Genomic DNA, 15,829 nt, shown 5'->3' on the forward strand with positions numbered 1-15,829 from the left:
CGGAGCTCAGACAGTCTAGCAAAAAGCTGGAAAGAAACTGGAGAAAATTTCCCTCAGCAACTAACAAAATTAAATATAGAGATGCTGCCAAAGCTCTCTACTAAAAAGAGAAAATCAATTTGGCGGCAATTGCCCATGCGAAATCTTTCGGATCGCAAAATCACTTTTAACTCTTCCTCCACCCCCATTGCTCGGGTGGACATCCCTTTACACTGCAATCTAATTGCGGAATTCTTTTCAGATAAAATAAAAAGTATTTATGAATCGTTTCCTCTGTCTACGGCCTCACAAACTTTATCCCCATTGGATGTGACAGTCGCAGATGAAAATTGTCAGGTGAAGGTCATCCCCCCCTTGAGCCTGACCTCCCTTCAAGGGCTTCTTATTAATCTTAAAACAGGAGCACCATCAGATGTTGCCCCCCCTAACATTTTAAATTTAATTTCAGATACTGTATCACCAGTGATCCTAAATGTAATAAATGCCTCATTGGCACCGGGACTAGTGCTATACCAATGGAAACAAGCTATAGTTAGAGCACTTCTTAAAAATCCCAACCTAGATCTGAAGTGCTGGCATACTATCGCTCTATCTCACTTTTACCAGGAATCCGAAAATTAGCTGAGAAGCACGTAAACTACATCCTGTCATCATTTCTTGAAAACCACAATTGTCTTCATCTTTCACAGACTGGGTTTAGACCACAGCAAGGCACAGAAACTGCACTATTAACAGTGGTGAAATAATTAAGACGAATTTTGGATGGAGGGGGCTGTGCTGCTCCTATATTGCTAGATCTCAGCGCAGCCTTCAACACAGTGAACCATCATCTGTTAATCCAAAGATTTAGGAAGGCAGGAGTTGCAGGAACAGCGCTAAAATGGTTACAGTCCTTTTTAGAGGACAGATCGTTTGTGGTCTTCGAAGAAGAAACCACCTCAAAGCGAATGCCCCTTAGATGTGGGGTTCCCCAGGGATCTTCCCTGAGCCCCTCTCTATTCAATATCTACATGCGTTCCCTGGCTGAAGTAGTAACACCTTTTGGCATTCAGATCATAACCTAAGCTGATGAAACCGAGTTGGTGGTTTCGCTTAATCAACAGGATGCCTCAGGCTCAGGACTAGCCTTATGCCTTGAAAAGTTGTCGAGTTGGACGGATAGCTCCTGCCTAAAACTCAAAGGAGCTAAGACTGAACTGATACTCTTGGGCAACTGAACTACGTTGAGCATTGACTCATATTGACCTAGCTGTCTAGGGACTCCTCCGGTCCCAAAAGAGCAAATCAAAAGTCTAGGTGTATGGCTGGACCACAATCTTGATTTTAAAGAGCATGCATGTAAGGTTGCAGCCTGATGCTTTGGTATTTAAAGAATGCTAAGAAGGATCCTTCCCTTGCTACTCTTCACCGTGAGAAGACTGCTGGTGCAGGCATTGATTTTGTCATGCCTGCACTATGCAAATACACTATATTTGGGGGCTCCACTTACCGCTACAAAAAAAATTGCAGGTAGTGCAAAACTGTGCAGCACGTGTGCTTATGAATACTTCCAAGCGCCTGTCAGCTTAGCTTACACTTGCATCGTTGCACTGGCTACCTAGCCAAGAGAGAATCCAGTTCAAGGCTTTGTGTATCACACACAAAGTTCTCTCAGGGAAAGGCCCTCCCAGCATCAGCTCCATTATTAAACCTATCGCTCTTTAAGGTCTTTAAGGTCAGATAATAAACAATTAGCAGCAGTCCCAAAAATAAGAAGAACACGTAGCGGAGGCTGTCATTTTTTGTACAATGCAACAAAACTATAGAATCTTCTGCCTCTTGGTATCTATCTCGAGCCTAACTACCTCTCCTTCCGAAAGCAACTTAAAGCTTACCTGTATCCCTAATTCTGCCCATGGTTGAAGCTGCACCGCTACCAGCGCTGGGATGTCCCTAGGTAGCTATGCGCTCTAGAAATGCCTCTTCATTCATTCATTCTTTCACTTATTCAAAAGCGGCATTAAACTCTAAGGGTGTGAGACACTGGGGGAAGCATTAAGGCTCCTTAAGAGCAACACTAGGGAATTATTCACACTGGCAGTATCAGGTTATATGCTTTGAGCTTGGAACCAGAGAAAGAAGTTCATAGACAACATGTCCTCTAGGATAGCCAGCCTGTAGCTCAAGGCTTAGTATGCTCATGTAGCATCCTATCACCCCAAATATGCCATTCCATTAACATTGACATTGGGGATTTGCCATTTTTATGGCCTGTTCACTTAATCTATTTTAACTGTCCATGAATGCTTACTCCTACACAGAATACCCATACAATAGGACTATCATCATGGTGTCCGGTCTAGTAGGCCTGTTTTTCTTATTATTTACTAATTTTAATCATCAAGGTTCCTTTAAATTGTAAATAGGATGCTGTATGATGTTTTAATGAAAATGACTTGAATTGTGGATTTTTGTGATTGTAACTTTTTATGGCTTTTAGCCAAAATAAAGGTTTGATGATGAAACTTAAAAAAATAAAAAATTGCGCACCTCAATGTCCTATTCTTAGGATATGAGCTCTCAAGTGAAGGAAAAAGCCTAGCAGCTAATTTGTTAGAAAAATGCACACTGCTCCAACCTCCAAAAGTCTACATTCCATATTAGGATTTCTACATTTTGTCAGAAGATACATTTTGGATTACGCAGAAAAAGTAAAACCTTTCTACAACATAATTAGACCTGATTTTTCAGTTCGACATTGGACGCAGGAAAACACAGAAATACTTTGTTCCCTACAAGGTGACATGATAGCACCCAATCATTTACATACATGTGTAAATACTGCTATTTTGGTGATCCATGTAGTCGAGGCTTAATCAGGACACACTTACCTAACCTTCAATTAAGGGGAAACTGTACTCATTACATCTACAAATCACATTTGTACACAAATGCTGAAATGTGATTAGCATCCACTGAAAAAATTCTGACAGCAGTACAGACTGCTGTAGTGAGAGAAAGAGCATTGGCTCAGGGGAAACAAATAATTGTTGTAACTCCAGTACCAACCTTGGAGGCTGTTACTGAAGCAAGCATTCCTAATGCTAAAGCACTGCATCCATGATGGATACAATGGGCTAATTCAATCTCTGCAACAGATGTAGACTACAAATTTGATTCTACATTAAAAACAAAAGCAGATTTGCAATACAAACAAAAAAAAATCTCTTCAGAATGAAGTACTGCCTCTAGATCAGTATGAATACATACCTTACACTGATGGTTCATCTCAGCCAGCCGTAGGAAGTAAAAAGCTATACAGTGCAGCTTGTGCGATTGTAAAGGTAATGTATGCAGGACGGTAAGTTCTGACCTAGAAATATACAGATGCAGTCTCGAGGAGATTGCACGGCTCGGCCGGTAGAACTAAAAGGCCTGATACTGGCTCTAAAAAGCAAGGATTGAGAATTCCCCACACTAATTGTGTGTGATTCACTTTATTGTCTCCAGTCTTACAATGAATATCTTCACTACTGAGGCCAAAATGGATTAAGATATTCAAAAGGTTGCACAATAAACCATAAATTACTTTAGGAACAAGTGTCACAGCTGAAAAGAGGCTTGCTATGGGCTCACGTGATTCATCCGCTGGGTCATAAACCTGTTGGCGTACATGTTGAAGGGAATTGATTGGCTGATGAAGGCAACAAGGTGACAGTGCGAGCAGCTGCCGTTTCTGCAATCACTCATTATAGCACGAGAATATACAGAAAGATAATGGTTGGTGTCATCGCTATGTGTATAAACAGCTCAGCTTTGCCAAAAGGTTTTCCACTGAAGTACTCCTACAAGTTAGATACGCAAAGTTTTTCATATGTTAAAATTCCAGGAGTGGGGGTTAGAGTAATACCAAACATGGATCGCAGATTAGGTTTAAAACTAGCTGCACACAAGGGTCTGGGTTCCCCACACGCAGGTATTACTGAGACAGTTTCATTATTGAAGCAACGTTATTGGTTGTCAGGTTTTACAAAACAGACCAGACCAAGGGCTTAATGCTTAAGTGCGACATCTGCCAGCAGATGAAGGGTTCCACGGTAGCACGTCCACCACAGACACCTTTACTGATATCAGGCAGACCTCTCGCATGTGTCTATTTAGACCTCTGTGGCCTCTTACAATCTGGCTGGGCTTACAACTGCATCTTGGTTGCAGTGGATGCATGCTCTAGATTCCTCTGGGTTTTGCCTCAGTGCTCTGCTGATGCCTGAACTGTTATTAAGGATTTGCGAGTATTATAAGGGACATACGCAATTGGCACATTACATTCTGACCGTGGCCCTGCGTTTTGTTCTCAGGCTTACAAAGAAGCTATGGGAAGTTTAGGTGTAGCATTGCAGTACTCCCCTCCATATCATGCCAAGGGAAATTCGATTGTGGAGAGGAAGAACCAGGACTTAAAGCAATCCTTAACAGCAAGGGTATTAGGCGAGGGTGGCAGTTGGGTCATTCACATGTATGGGGTCCAGAGGGCACTTAGTAACATGCCAGGAAGTTCTCTAGGAGGCCGTACTCCATTTGAGGTCCTGTTTAGGAAAAGAATGTGAGTACCCAACCTTGATTGTGGCAGCAGAGTGGCGGATGCAAAAGCATTTGAGTTCACTGATCGTTTGGCTGTTTTACAGGAACTCATTGAATTCCAGGCACTATAAAGCAATGTCCATGTAAAAAGCGCCACCACTGGGGAAGTGAAAGCAGTTGCAGCAAGTCCTGCCTGTGTCCCAACTATTGGGGACGTGTACAGAGAAAAGATTGCAGACAAAAAATAATTTTGGCCATCTTACCGAACACCTGTACCTGTCCTGGCTATCAAAGGAACAAAGAGCAGTACTTCTTCTGCCTCTTGCCAGAAAGAAAGAGAAGAGATTTGTCTCCATTCATCTGATAAAACCACACTATGTGGTTGATACTGAATAGCAGGCCACGTGGGCTCCTGTTTAACTGAGGATCTCCTCTCGCTACCATACAGGAAGTTCAGACAGAAAGACCTATAAAGTTTGAAGATTCTACTCTATGAGGTAATGGAGTTGCCAAAAATGGAATGGAATTCGTACCAGTCAAAATTGAACAACAACACAATACAAATGAAACACAGATCTCAATTCGGCCTAACACTGACATCTATGTGAATATGTTTTGAATTCAGTCAACAGCCAGGTCTATAAAGCTTGCTGAGATACCAAAGATAGATCGAACAGCATCTGGCTACTTAATCGATTTTGATACCGTCTCACTGGATGTGAGTGAAGCTGGGTCACCGCCAGCTTCTGTTTCCCGCCACAACAAAAAATATATAATATCTACCTTTAGCTGAAAAGGACATACTTTGTTACTCCCTGGCTACAGCTCTGGATTGCAGTTGGTCTACTGTTCCTAGTCCTCTGGATAGGTGTAGTGACTGTCTTTTTCCTACTCCTGAATGTACATTATCTTACAGAATGCTCCGCAGTGCAACAATTGAACTTGGTCCTTCAACTGCGTACATCATCTCATCATGAACAAAGAGACCTGTCCTTTGTGAATATTACAGCAGTTTTGATTCCTGAAGGAATAGTTTGGGATAGGGTTTCATATGATGTATTTGGTCCCACTAGACTTTTAAAAATTCCACATGTATTAAAAATTTCTTTGAATGATATCATCACCTCCACTACATTATCTGATGATTTGGACTTTGAAAATGTGAATAGTATGCTGTCTGATTGAATTGTATGATGATGCGTCTGATTTTGATACCGTGTAATGTTACCAACATTATGGGCATCATTTCTTGAACAAAACAACTATCCCATATAATGTTTTCACTTATCTTCAATGTTAATATTGCCCAAAACCACTGAAAGGTAGTTCACAAACTTTTGCACAGAAGTTTGCTTATTTTTCTGGGATTAACACTTCAGACCCAACCACATAGTATAACAAGGATGCACCTGCACCTGCATACGAAACAGATATACTCTGCTTCCTTTATTTCCCAGCTATCTTTTCAGGGTTTCGACTTTTGGAGGGACACCATAGACACAACATCCGGGTGACTAAGGATTGGCAAATTTAGAGGACGGAGGCATTATTTAGAGCGTGTCTCATACTGCAGCAGATTATCTTTCTGAACGATACCGTGCAACAGACTTCTTATCTTGGTCTAGTAAAGATCAAGGACTTGAACACTCCTCGGATTCCCTCACTTAAACACTTTGAGGAATGGTAAAACTATACACAGCATAGTGAAGATATACTTGATGAAATTATACACAAGAGTTCATACAACTCTTCTGACCCTAATTGGAAGGAATAGTTAGTTTTGCCGATCGACACAAATTGGTGTCAATCAACATTTAAGGGTACCACTGAAGGTTTTAGTATCCATAGGCGGGACCAACGCTATGTACAATGAGAACATCCGGGGTTGGTGACATTCTACAGTGTTGGGAAGTTATGCCTAGATTGGCTGAGAACCGAAACACAGTCCCAGGTGAAACCACACTTGTCCTTACTTTCAGATGACATGGATCTAAGAGATTTTTTGCTAGGTCCCTGGAAACCACGTCGTAAACTCTTCTTATATGCTATTTACGAAGAAGTATGGAAGATCTCTTACCAGGAAGCTGCAGAATGATTGCGTGAAATTGATCGGGTTAACCTAGAAAAGGCTTTTGCAGTGGTCGCCAATGGAATGACCACACTAACATCCAGGATTTTTTCACTGGGCAGCATTGTATCTTCTGCAATAGATATAATAGAACAGGACTTGTATTCTTCAACATGGGCAATCGCAGTTATGATCCATCCTGTTATTAAGCCGGACGCTACAATCATTGCTCTCTGGTCATGTGTGCTGGCGATATATTAACAGTACTTCTCTGTGCTCTGCTTATAGTTTAATGGAAAGGCAGACAACAATGGCACAAAGAGATGCTAAATTATGGGGACACTTAAGTCTTTCGCTGTGGGTCAGACTGTGAGAATTTGTTAAGTGGGTCTCTAATTTGACAGGATATTATGCTTCACGGAGCTTGCAACGCTTCTGTTGCAAACCTATCTTGTCACTTGAAAGGATCCCCAGCTGCCGTGATTCATCCCGTGTTTAAACTACTCTGGAATGGGAGTTATTCGATGTTGAATGATCAAGGTTGTAGTGGGATGCTGCCAGGCATAGCATTTCTAGGGTTACTTATTGTATGCAAATATTGTTTCCACCGACCCACACAGTCAGTGAGGCGCCTCTTTTGCCTTCGTTGAATGTTTCCCTTATACGGTTTTATTTTCTGAGCAGACTGAAATCCATACTTTTACAGAAGGAGGTGGCCTTAACCTCAGCTCGAGAGACCTTTGTTCTCCAGGTTGTAAGGTCTTCAGCTGAGATCCAGGCACTAGTCCAAACTAACTTCCTGCTCCCTGCTGGAGAAATGGTACATCGTATCTTTAACATGTCTGATACAAGTGGGATAGTAAACCTATTTAAGCTCATAGGCGCTGGGCTATTAAATACCTTTCAGACAATTTTCAGAGCTATTCCATCTTTGATACTCTTTTTATTGTCAAACATTGTTGGATGCTTCCGCTTGTCCTATTCCTTGTAATGGGTATCCTGGTTTTAATTTTCTGCTAGGCAATAAGCATCTCAAACTCCAAGGAGATGGAAAAAGCGCTTTTGGTGCGTCATTGCCATGAACTCATGGTATACTATCTGGGGACACCTTGACTTTGGGAGCTAAGCAAACATCACTTTCTGCCATATCAGATCAGTCTGGGTCGACTGCATCTTGCCTGTACTCTGCTGCCTATTTTTGGACACCAATGCTTGTCGGACACCTGTCTAACACTTCTATCTGTTGTGCCTCCAGACATGGATGTACTACTGGACCCATTAAAGGTCCATGTAGTGCAGTGTCCTCAGCATATTTAAATTCTGATGTCAGCATTCTTGGTGCCGGCACAGGATGCTTCAGCTCCTGTCGGAATGAACACTGGCCCTGGACCAGGCTTACAGACATCAAGCGCTTCCTCAGCAATGGCTGTGGGAACCGGAGAAGATCACCTTTGCTCCATTGACCTGATCCAAGAGGTGTTACAGGGACGGTCGTCTGTGAAGGCAAGCAACAGTGATGTCTCGCACAGGACACATAAATATTTGGCTCTCTGTGTGCTGGGAACAATGCGCCCTTTTTCAAAAATATCCTAAATTGGAATTCAAAACATTATTTTTGATTTATTTTTCCTATTTTGCTTTCACTGAGCACCACGGCTTAAGACGTGGTCAGTTGGTCTAGCAGTATATTGACTCTTTAGAGGACTTTTATAGCTTTTAAAATTTGACATCATTTTTTAACACATATCATGTTTTTATACTCATATTTTAGATGCTTTTAAACATGCATATTTTAGCATTTGTTAGTTTTTCATCCAGACAGATTAGGACTGGGTGTTATGAATCCTGATGTACCCTGATATAGGCCTAGGTTGTTGCACAACCTTTTACCTACAACTGTCCTACTATTGTTCTAAATAATGGTTCTGACACTAACCTTTTACCTAGTTAGATGCTGCATAAATATAGTGTGGTGTTCTCCAAAAACTAGCCTCATTTATTATACATGAGTATTCTCAGGATCACAGCAGGATTATAATCTTCTGCATAATAACTCTGTATAAGGGTCACCACTGTCGTCAACCTTGGCCAACGTGCCCACAGTACCATGTCACAACTAGGTAGAACCCCTGAGGGTACCTTTCGGGTATATAAGTACTACATCTTCGCTGGGTAAACCAGAGGAAAAGAAGCTTCCATGCTGACATGCTGACATGAGATGCTGAGGTCCATACATGCAGACATTCCAGGATGCAGTGGTCTAACATTCCTTTGCGGGGTGTCAAACTCAAAACCAAATTGGGGTCCTTTGTTCTCTCACATCAGGTAATGGGGTTGTCTATTTCCTTGGGGGATTCTTGGCTATTCACCTATATACATGCTAGGTATACTTAGGTACATCTAGTTAGGGCTTGCATTGTAAAAGTACACATTATTATTAGGGGTGGGCGGAATTTGCGAATTTTAAATTTCGCAAATTATCACGAAAATGTTTAAAATTATCGCAAACAAGCGGAAATATCGCGAAAATGCGGAAGTTTTTTTCCCGCATGTTCGCGTTATTTTCTGCATGGTTGCGGGTCGCCAACTTACCCATGTGGTTGCTTGCGGACGCGGCCATCTTGTTTTGAGTTGTCTCGCGGTGCATGATCGCGAGAAGAAAGACGTGATCGCGCGATGCATGACTTCACTGCGGGCGCGAACTGTCGCGAGACAGCGCAAATGGCTAAAAACAATACAACATCTCATGGAGAACGCGACCGGATCAAGAAAACTTGTCGGCGAATGCAGGGATTCAGGTAAGGCAATCGCGCGCGTGCGAGAATGTATTATTTTACAGCGCGAGCAAGAAACAAATTATCGCCAAGCTGCGGAAACCGGAAATTTTGACATTTTCGCGCTCTCCGCGGAACACGAAAATGTCAAATTATGGCAATTTCCGCGAACGGAACGAAATTTTCGCCCAGGCCTAATTATTATTATCATGTATCTATATGTCTGCATATAATCATTGCTTTAGCACTATGGTCGAAGTCACCTTGTATTTGTGCTTAGAACTGTATACATCTGTTCCTGTCTAATGGTTGTTACAGCACACGTGTTTATACTAGAATAACGCTGATTCAATAAATACTTATTGAAAATGTCTCCATTGTTTATTCTGTATATCTCTCTGAGAGCAGGTAAGCACAAGTGGAGAGGATGGGGAGAGGATGCAGCCTTACGGCTAGAGTGGTAGATGTCGGAGCTGGGGAACCAGGTTCGAGTATCGGCTATGACACTCAACATCCTGTGATTCTGGGCAAATCACTTAATCTCCCTGTGCCTAAGAAAAATTAATGTGTCCTTGTGTAACAAAACTGGTGCTATGTAAAAGCGCTCTGATACCCGATTTCCCTGGTCTAGTTCGCGCTATATAAAAGTCCCTAAAAAAAAAAGTGACTGAGCGGAAAGCACTGTACTGTTTCCACGATCCCTGAGGGGTCAGGGTTGTCATTTTAACCCCTTCAGCGCTGCGCGGATTCCCCCGCGGTGCTGAAGGGTTCGAGCGCGGGCGGGGCCATGACGGAACGGTTCCGTCATGAGCACAGCTCAACCGATGCTCATGACGGAATCGTTCCGTCATGAGCATGGAAGGGGTTAAATAGTTGTTAAATAGTTACCAGAAATTCTTTGATCCTTCGTGAGTTTGTGGAGCTTGTAGTGGCATTGTGAGCTAGCTGGTCTACTGACTAACATATCCTTTGGAGGTGTCTGGAATCAGTCTGGATACCAATCCCCCCTTAGTTTAAGTTTTCTAAACACGCAGATCCTATACAGATTTGTAGAAACTACATGACAAGACCAACCCTTAACTTTCATCTATAATATGTTACTTCCTTGGGAACAGAGAAGTAGTGCTATTCAAGCGTTTGTTTTGGTCTAGGCACTGAAGATGTTGATGTCCTTCCTGATTCAGACAGACCACAGGCACCTCAGGTGCCAAATTCAAATGAGGGGTGAGAATCCAAAATTGTTGAGGTGGTCCATTTCCCTACAGGGAATAGACTTTATGGTGAAACACAGACCTTGAGATAAATCGGATAGTCTCTTCACAGTTTCAAAGTATGAATCGAGATAATTATGTCCATGCTGAGGGTCTGTGATATTTAAGTTGGCGCATCTTGTGAAATCTTCTTAGACGAAGATAGACACTGTCTTCATTTATTTTCAATTCAGGAATATTTTACTAGTTTCTTACTGGCACCGCAGCGTCCATTGTTTCATTATCCGGAGTCCATCACTGTTGCAATGATTGACTGTGAAGAGACTATCCGATTTCATCCCACGTGAGATCGGCTGATCTCCCTAAATAGTGTTTGGTCCTGAAGAGAACCTCAAGGTAATAAACGTGGGGTTCTAAACGCGCCAACCTCTGTTTCATCAAACATGTGTGATATACAGAATGTTATGCCTGTCTGATTCAACAAATTTGTACATTTAGCATACTGTTTTGCTTTAACAGTGCAGAAATTGTTATTTGGAAAAATACACACTGTTTGTTTTTGCTCTACTGTGAGGTTTAAGAGAGGTTTAAATCAAGTTTAACACATTTCGAGCAAATTCTTTGTCTGTTATATGCTTTATGTTTTGTCTGAGTTATGTGTAGGATTTGTCTTTTATTTTGTCTAAAATAATTTGTTTTACTGATCCCAATTCATTGAATGCATTTGGTATCTAAACTATGGTTGTAGTGATTTTGTAATTTTTGTAATGTGTAGAACAATTGCATTTTAACTAATAAGAGATGCAAACATGTTTTGAAAAAATTGAATAAAAAGCACTTTTGAAATGAATATAGTTGGGTTACATTGAGTGGACTACTTGTGCTCGTATGAGTATCTTCCAAAAAAGATATCAGTATTGGCCGGTTTTTTGGTATTTTGACTAGTGGGCCTGCAGCATTGATTGTGCCACCCACACAAGTGAACATGTGTCTACCACTGCAGAGCTTGTCTGTGTAGTTTACACTGCCATGCAGGCTTGGCATTTAAACATCTTGACCTAGGTAGCCCATAGGCCGGGGTACTGTGTAATCAAAAGGTAAGCCATGTACTTTTACGGTTTACATTTCCTAGTAGTGAAAAACACCCAAATTAGTTTTTCCCTTCCTGTGAGACCTACCACTCTCATAGGTTAACATTGGGTATTCCATATTACACTTATAAGCTGCAATTCCTGATTGAGAAGGAGTAGATCTATCATGTCTCATATCACTGGTAAATTCTCTTTACTGGTCAATCAATCAATCAGTAATCTTATAAAGTGTGATTACTGGCCCATGAGGATCTCAGGGCATTGAGAGAGGGGAGTCTGTAATTCAGTTGAAGATTCAGGTCTTGAGGTTCTTTCTGAATTGCAGCAGTGAGGGTAATTGCCTGAGGTACAGAGGTAAAGAGTTCCAGCTCTTCACAGCAAGGTAGGAGAAGGATCTTCCTCCAGCCACGATCTTGCAGATCTTTGGTATGGTGGCCAGGGACAGTTCGGCAGTGAGAGATGTCTGTTGGGAGTGTATAGGTTCAGCATTGTGGAGGGCTTTGTAGGCATGGGTGAGAAGCTTAAATGTGATTCTTGTGTTGACAGGTAGCCAGTGAAGGCCTCACAGGTGGCCGGTGATGTGGGTGCAGAGTAAGAAGTTCAAAATAACACTGGCGGTGGCTTTCTGGACGGTCTGCTGTTTTCTTGGGTATTTTGGGGTGGTGCTGGCATAGACTCTGTTGCCATAGTCAAGTCTGCTGCTGACAAGCTCATGGGTGACCATTTTCCTGGACTCTGTAGGGATCCACCCAAAGATCTTAGGAAGGAGGCGGTGCATGTGGAAGCAGGAGGAAGAAATGGCATTGATTTGGTGGTTCATTGAGAGCGAGGACTCCAGGATGATGCTGAGATTTTGTGTGTGGTCCGTGGGTGTTGGGGAGAATCTGAGTGCTGTGAGCCACCAAGAGTCATGCCAGCAGAGGTGGGGGAGCCAACGATAAGGACTTCAGTCTTGTCTGAGTTAAGCTTAAGGCAGCTGTTCTTCACCCAGCTGGAAACTGCCTTCATCCCATTTTGGAATTTTCTCTTGGCGGCTGTGGGTTTGTCTGTGATGGAGAGAATCAGTTGGGTGTTGTCATTATCATAGGAGACGATATTGAGTCCATGGCTCCTGGCAATGACAGCAAGCAGGGCCAGGCAGGTGTATTAAGAGGGTGGGGCTAAGGGAGGATCCCTGAGGCAATCCACAGCTGTTCTCCGTGGGTTCTCAGTTGAACTGTGAAAGTCTGACGCTCTGCATTTAGCCAGTGAGGAAAGAGCAGATACATTCTAGGGCTTTGGTATGGATGCTGGCGTCATGAAGTCTTGCGTGGAGGGTGTGGTAGGAAACGGTTTGAAATGAGTTCCAGGAGGATGAGAGCAGCAGTCTTGCCTCAGTAGAGGTGGGTGCAGATGTGGTCTTTAGAGGCAAGGAGAAAGTTGTGTGTTGATGGCTTTCTCAATGAATTTGGCTGAAAGAGAGATGGGTCTATAGTTCCTGAGGTCCGTCGTGTCAGCAGAAGGTTTCTTCAGCAGGAGCTTGATCTCTGCATGCTTCCAGTGTTCTTGGAAGGGTGTTGACTTGATGGAGCAGTTGATGGTGTGGCGGAGTTCAGATGGGATGGAGGTGCTGGCTCTGTGATGTAGTGAGAGCAGGGATCCTAGAGGGGTTTACAGTGGATGCTCTTCATGATACTGAGGGTGTCATCAGAAGGGAGGGTAGTCAAGTTGGTCAAGGTCTGCTGTGGGGATTGGAGCCATTGAGTATGGTGGTTGCGGGTGTGGTGGGTGAGTCTTGAGTTGTTTAAGCTGTTGTCTGCTCTCTCTGTTCTGGGTTTAGCAAATTCTTTGACCACAGCAAAGAGTTATTTGCTGTTGTGTGTGTTGATGTTGATGTGTTCCTCAATTGCTGCTCTCTTTGTTGTTCTGATGAGGTGGTGGTGTGTGGTGATGGCGGATTTTAACGCTACATGGTCTGCTGTGATCTTGCTGTTCCTATGTCTTTTCTCAAGCCATCTGTAGGTGCACCTGGACTCCTGGAGGGTGGGGGAAACCAACTTGCTTCCTTGGAGTTCTACTTGCCTGAGGTTTTACTTGGGGGGGCATTGTGTTGGCACAGTCGGAGATCCATCGCTGGAGGATGCGTGCTGAGGTGGTGACATCCATGGATGTATGTGGTGGGGTCTTACTGAGGAAGGTGGTGAGCTGATCTTCAGTGACATGGTACCGGCTTTTGAGAGGATCACAGTGGGTGTGGTGACGTGCAGTGGGTTTGGTGAAGGAGATGTAGACAGAGTGGTGGTCAGTCCAGTGTGGCTCAGAGTTGAGGCTGACGGATATGTTGTTGCTTGCGAAGAAGATTGAGTTGAGCATGTGTCCTGCTAAATGGGTTGGCATTGTGACCAGTTGTTTGAGTCCAATGGTGGCTAGGTTCTCCTGTAGGGATGAGGTGTTGTGGTCTTCAAGGTTGTCCAGATGCAAATTGAGGTCAACAGGGAGGATGTAGTCTGTTGAGGCGAGAGAATGGTGAGTGATGAAGTTGGTTGTGGATTCCCTGAAGGGGGGCAGGGTCTGGGAGGTCTGTAGATGAGGGTGCCACAGAGGGTGGCATTCCGGTTGGTTTGGACGTGAAGGTGTGAATGGTCACCAGACCAGGTTGTGAGGTGGAGGGTGTCTCTGTGTATGATGGTGATGCCTCCTTCTGGTTCAATGACACAGTCCCTGTGGATGATGTTGTATCTGATGGGGATGGAGGTTGCGATGTCTGGGGCTGAGTTTGAGTTCATCCAGGTTTCTGTGAAGAAGGCAACGTCTGCGGAGATGAAGTTGAGCAGGTCCCATATCTCCATGGCATGTCTTTTGAGGGAGCAGGTGTTGAGCAGGATGCATCTTAGGTGATCAGGTTGGGTTCTTGAGGATCATGTGGTTGGTGGGTCTGGTGTGGGGAGGCCGGCGAAGGTGCAGTTGCAGCAGGAGAAAAGTGCAATGAGAGTTGGCAGGTGATGTGGTGTCTGGTGTTGAGGGCATGCAGGGAGCTGGTGTTGTAGTGTGGATGTCTGAGGTGCTTTGCGTGGTCCAGGCATGGGCGGGCACAAATGGGAAAAAGAGATCGGAAGAGAAAAAGGCAGAAATCAAAGAGACAGAGGGCTTAGCAGCAGCAGCGCAGAGATGATCCCCACTAGACCACCAGGGATGAGGTGAAGGTGGGTGCCTGTGGGTGGGGGAGGGGTTTGAACACACAGACCTGTAAGGGTCAGGGGCTACAGATACCAGGCAGAGGTGTGCAGGAAGGGAAGCAGTTCACTGACAAGGTCAGTAGTGTGAGTGGACAGTGGCGGTGCGTCCATTGGGGGCGTTCGGGCGTTGCCCCACTAATGCCACAGCCCAAAAATCGTTCTACTTTTGATGCTAATTGCAGCAATCAGGACTCTGAGTCCTGATTGGAATTAGCGTCAGAAGTAGAACACGGACGCTGAAAGGGGGCGGGGCTGCAGCAGCACTCTCGTTGAGTGACAGTGCAATAGTGCACATGTTCATTTTTGGGCTGATAATTTTTACGATCAGCCTGAACATGCGCACTATCCTTCCCTTTAAGAGACCGAGGGTTGCTTCATGTGCAGCCCCCGGTCTACTAATGGGCAGGGATACTCCCTGCCCTCAGCCAATCCTGGCGCTGCTGAGAGGGGTTGCTAGCCGGCAGTCACTCACGCAGAAGACGTGGAAGGCGCCAACGCACCGGACCCCGAGCCGAGCCCAGGAGCAGACAGCAGAGGCGGCGCGGACCTGCCCGGTCAGGTAAGTTACATTTTTACTTTATTTTTAAACCCCCACCCCCGTGCGACCCTCCCAACCCTCCCAGCGAGTATTGCGAGCAATGCGAGCCGCAACAGTTTTTTGTGGATTATGTATGTATGCTCTGTTCTTGCTCACTAATCACTACTGTGTGAAATGGAAAGGGGTCTCCGGTTTCTTCTGGGCACGGCGCTTTGTGCATATGTAAACTTTTCTGACCTTTACTGGTTGCACAGGCATGCCATGTGTCTGGAATTATGCAGTTTACGTTATTTATTGATGCCATTGAAATTCTCAACCTCGTGCAGTTTAGGTGACCTTGGGATTCTGGCAAGCATTAATTAACAAAACAAC

Source organism: Triturus cristatus, chromosome 5_2 (genome assembly GCF_964204655.1).
Source record: "Triturus cristatus chromosome 5_2, aTriCri1.1, whole genome shotgun sequence".
Taxonomy (NCBI): domain Eukaryota; kingdom Metazoa; phylum Chordata; class Amphibia; order Caudata; family Salamandridae; genus Triturus; species Triturus cristatus.